This window comes from Centruroides sculpturatus, unplaced genomic scaffold (genome assembly GCF_000671375.1).
Source record: "Centruroides sculpturatus isolate CEXI.00-Female unplaced genomic scaffold, Cexi_2.0 scaffold92, whole genome shotgun sequence".
Taxonomy (NCBI): Eukaryota; Metazoa; Arthropoda; class Arachnida; order Scorpiones; family Buthidae; genus Centruroides; species Centruroides sculpturatus.
The window spans coordinates 340,886-345,753 of record NW_019384394.1 but is presented as its reverse complement, the minus strand read 5'-3'; the positions used below and the strand labels follow the sequence as shown (position 1 = coordinate 345,753).

General features: G+C 33.0%; 1 non-coding gene and 1 pseudogene across 1 annotated transcript; one reads left to right on the top strand and one right to left on the bottom strand.

Annotated features, from left to right (window-relative positions):
* Window positions 1–3,775: 3,775 nt before the first annotated feature.
* On the top strand, window positions 3,776–3,940 carry LOC111618339. Its single transcript, XR_002755560.1, has one exon. It is a non-coding gene; the product is annotated as a U1 spliceosomal RNA (small nuclear RNA).
* An 800-nt stretch (window positions 3,941–4,740) lies between these two features.
* On the bottom strand, window positions 4,741–4,868 carry LOC111618344 (annotated as a pseudogene).

Here is a 4,868-nt window from a genome sequence, read left to right as displayed (position 1 = left end):
ACCTCTAGTTCGAATCTGTGAAAATAGATTTTCTAAAGAATCCTGATTTACTTTACATGTTAAGATATAATGGTATTTAGGAAATTTTGAACTAAGGTCGAAAAATAAATCTTTAATAGATTTAATAGATATAAGCATTCCTTTTTGAAATGTTTGAAGTGATTTTTTAGATACACATCTCATACTTTCAATTATTCTGTAAGTATTATCAAGTATATTATTTTGTTCTGTTATGTTAATGCCATAAGCACATTTGGAGGGATAATCAATTTTGTAATGAAAATTGGGTGTTGAACTATTCATAACATCAAACCATGCATTAATTGATGATATAAATTCAGAAGCTGCTAAGGCATTTTCAGTTTTAATATATCTTTTAATAGCAACAGCTGTAGAATTAGAAAATAATTCACAAGCTAACCTAACATTTTGTTGTTGAAATTTCTGACATGTAATATGCTCTTCTTTTAATTTATGGCAAACTTTTATTTCATTGGAATCTATTTGAAGTAACTGTTGTAATGAGTTGTTTATTAATGTATGATCTGAAGTTAGAAAACCTGTATCTAAAAACCAATTTCTAATGAGTTTTAACAAATGAGGTGCATCTTGAAAATAGTATATATTATTTCCATTAGATGGATGTATAAATTTAGTATTGAATATATTTATCCCTAATTCTTTCCATAATCCTATATTTTGTCCACCGCAGTCACTAACAACAGCAACAACAGTATATCCTGCATCAAAAAGTTTTGAAATAACAGTAAATAAAAGTTGTTTTTTCATTTTAACATCAAAATCCATTTAAACTGATTGTTTCCATGATGCAAATAGTCCTCTTGCCATCATTACTAAAACTTGATTATTGGGTCCAATAACTTTATCATATTCATATATACACTTTACCTGAAATATCAGTAAAATGTTAAACCAGAAAATTAAAATAATTATTGAATTATGTGGTTTTATCAATATGAGTACAGTATATACAGTATTTACCTTCATCTGATTAAACTGAAGAACTAAGTTTTTCTTCTGAAAGTTCAAAGCCTTTAATTTTCATGATGTTTATAACATCATTTAATATGCCTTGACAAAGATTTATTTTTGAAGCCCGTCGTTGAAGTGTCGAAACTGCAGGTAACAGGATATTCATTTGATTTCTTAAGTATAAATATGACTTTATGCTTAAATATCTCAAAGTAAATGCCAAAATTCATATTTTCTTTATTCCATTTAATTTTCTTTTTTCCCTCCAGCAGATTATATATTATATACCTGTAAAGGTACCTTTCAATATTGATATAACAAAATCTTTTTTATTTTTTTCAATTTTTCATTTTCTTTTTGAATGATGACAGTTTTACTTTTCCAAAATTTCAGATTTCTTTGGACTGCTTGCATTCTTAACTCAATATGTTTAATCTTCATATTTAAAATAGAATTTTCATGTTTTAATTTAAAATTAAGATTTTCTAAAGTTTTACAATTGTTACATTTGTTATGAGATTCTTCTCGTTTATCCTGTTTATTTACATCTAAAAGTTTTTCTATCAGGTTTTTTCTATTTCTTTTTAATACACGATTCTTTCTTTCATTTGACTGCTTAATATTTTTATTTTCTATGTTTCCTAAATTTACTGTTGGTATTGAAGTTTTCTTTAGTTTAGGTCTTGTCAATAAACCTAATAATTCAGCTTTTAAATTTCTCTCAAAATCATTTTCTGTGAAATGATCAGAGCAAACATGACAAGAATCAGGATTAAATTTGTCTTTTCTTTTACAGTTATGGATCCATTTTCTTCTTATTATTGGATCTTTAGGAAATCTAAAATAACTGACTTTCCTGTCTAATGACTTTGTTTTACAATGGCTGTTATCACAATTTGCAACAGCACACGTTGCTCCTGGCATCTAAAAATAATAAAATTTAGGTATTTGCGTAAATATGCATATTTTAAAAAGTTATATTAATTAATAATAAACAATATTCTTTTACATCTCAAGTTATCTTAAAAGTGTTACCATTCTGTTACGGGCCAGCTTATTATTTGTAGTCGTCATTTCATTGAGCAGATACTATTTTTATACATGCAGAAAACTATTCTTAGTATTTTAAAGTATTTTATTAATAAATATATTTTATCCGTAACCATATTCTGTAATTTCTACAGAACGAAGAGTAAAGACTACAACAGAATATCAAACTGTTCTAGGAACACCTTTGTTAATTCCGAACAATTTTTATCGATATAATTATCAACATAATTATGCTTAATAATAGTAATAACTAAGATATATTTACCTTCGAAGATTATGAGTCTAAAAACGCTCAACAAATTAAAAAAAAATAGTTAAATTCCAAAATTTCCTTCCCTCACTTACAGTAGTGAAGCAGTAGCTAGACCACTGCTCGACTATGAATGACGTATATCCGGAATCTAGGCAGGAACTGGCTGTATGAGGCAACCTTATATTCTAAGACCTTGAATTAGACTGCAGTCACATTAGAATAGGTCGATAGGCTTAGTGGAGAGAATGACGCGATTCGTCGATACCGATCGCCTACGTCATTTCCGGCGATCGTAATATCGGGCCATATCGTAGAGAGTCGTACATAGGGGTATGGGTCGTTTGACTTTTTTGTTCGCACGGAGGGGGTCTTCAATTCGGGGTGGGTCGCCGACCGTTCATTCGCAGGGTAAATTGTGGCTAACAGGCGGTCACGTGACCCGTAGGACAATTTATATCTCGCGAAAGGTCGCGCGTAGGGGGGTTCATTAGACATTTATTGTTCGCATGGGGGCTACCCCTTGGGAGGGTGGCGACCCGCTCATTCGGAGAGTAAATCTTACCAGGTAAATAAACAAATTAAACTATTTTAAAGTATTTATAGAATGTTTAATAGGTAGAAATTAGATCCGTATGACGCGATTGGGACGTTAAGATTTATCCTCCGAATGAAGGGGTGGCGACCCCTCCCCCTCTGGGCGAACAATAATGTCTGATGAACCACACTCCTATGCGCGACCCTTCCTGAGATATCACGCGGAAGATCGCGCGTAGGGATATCATTCCTTTGACTTTATTGTTCGCACAGGGGGGCTACAGTTTGGGGGGTCGCCACCCCTTCATTCGGAGGGTAAATCTTACCATTGGGACTTTAACGGAGCAGTACAGCATATTGATAGGAACAAAAAAGTCAAATGAATTTGCCTCATGGAAATTTGTAAAGAACGCCGACTATGGGGCGGCCCGGGCTACTAGTATAATTTATAACTGATTTATATACGTATATAAATTATAATCGTATAAGTTAATGTTAATTCGTAAGTTATTTCTTATTTTAATTATTATCATCATCAATAACAATGTGACAATTATATACGTTTTCCTATATATGTGGAAAAGTAATAATCAATTATAAAATAAATTTTATTGACTTTTAACAATAAAATCTGCTTTCATACTCTTTGTCATACACCAGTAACCTAAATAGTAAAAGTAAAATGATTTATATTATTGTTTGTTGATAGATGGCGCAAAGAGGCATTGGTTGAGCATACATTTCAATATAACATTATTTTACTTAAGAAAGAGTTAAGAGTGAGCTTCTTAAAAAATTCAACGGAAAAACAGGTTGGAAAATATAAAATGTTTAATTATTGAACAATCGATTGTTTACTGAAAGAAATAAAGATACTTTAATCTACTAACACCAGTAATAGGGTTGCGTTTCGTGAATAAGGGCGAGACGAGAAGGTGGTGGAGCATACTTACCTGGCGCCGGGGTCAGCCGTGGTCCCGATGGCGGCTCCCCCAGGGTGAGGCTTGACCATTGCACTTCGGTCTAGCTGACCCCTGCCACTACCCCAAACTGGGGCAGATGGGGCGTGTAATTTGTGGTAGCGGGGGACTGCGTTCGCGCTATCCCCCACCTAAACCAATAAAGATTAGATTTAATGTATATACTGTCTGACCTGACGTTTTCGTTTCGGTTCAGACCACACCTTCCTTTTGTTTTCAGGAAGGCGTGTGTGCCTATTTGGTGACTTGCCTTTCCTTCTTAGTGGCCATTGCGATAATTAACTACTGGTAAGATTGTATGTATTTGCGAGTTGCCATCTCGTACTGAATTAATTTCCAATTCCAAATTCATTTTTAAAATGTCTAAATTATAAATTAATATTCGCGATAAACTACATACAGTATTTTAATAAATTTGTCAAAACGGGAATATATGGTTTCATGTGATTAATTGCTTTGCCAATAAGATGATTTATAAAAATAGAAAATACTGTATCGAATTAACAACGATCAGCAATGCAAATTTTAATTTTTCGGCATAAAAGCATACTTAATTGTACAAATTTCTTCGAATAGCAGAAAAAAAAAAATAGAAATAATTATAAATTACATTTTTTGTGTTTCTAATTGTAATTATGGTAATTAGATAAATGTGATAATATTCGATTATTAATGCTAGTACTATGCCAAACGGTGTTCAGAATAGCAGAATTATTACTAACTTTGTAAGGAGCCGTCCATAAATGACGTCCACATGGGGAGGTTAACAGTAATATTGAGGTTGCAAACCTGCAATAAACATTCTCATTCGTTAAACTGTGATCACATGACATTAAAATGAATCACTGTACAGTACGGTTACAAAAAAGTACAAAACCTGTCATTCGTAACGAACAAATCATACAAACATCACTATTCTTTGTTATTTACGAGGGGAGAGCGCGAACGCAGTCCCCAGCTACCACAAATTACACGCCCCATCTGCCCCAGTTTGGGGTAGTGGCAGGGGTCAGCTAGACCCAAGTGCAATGGTCAAGCCTCACCCTGGGGGAGCCGCC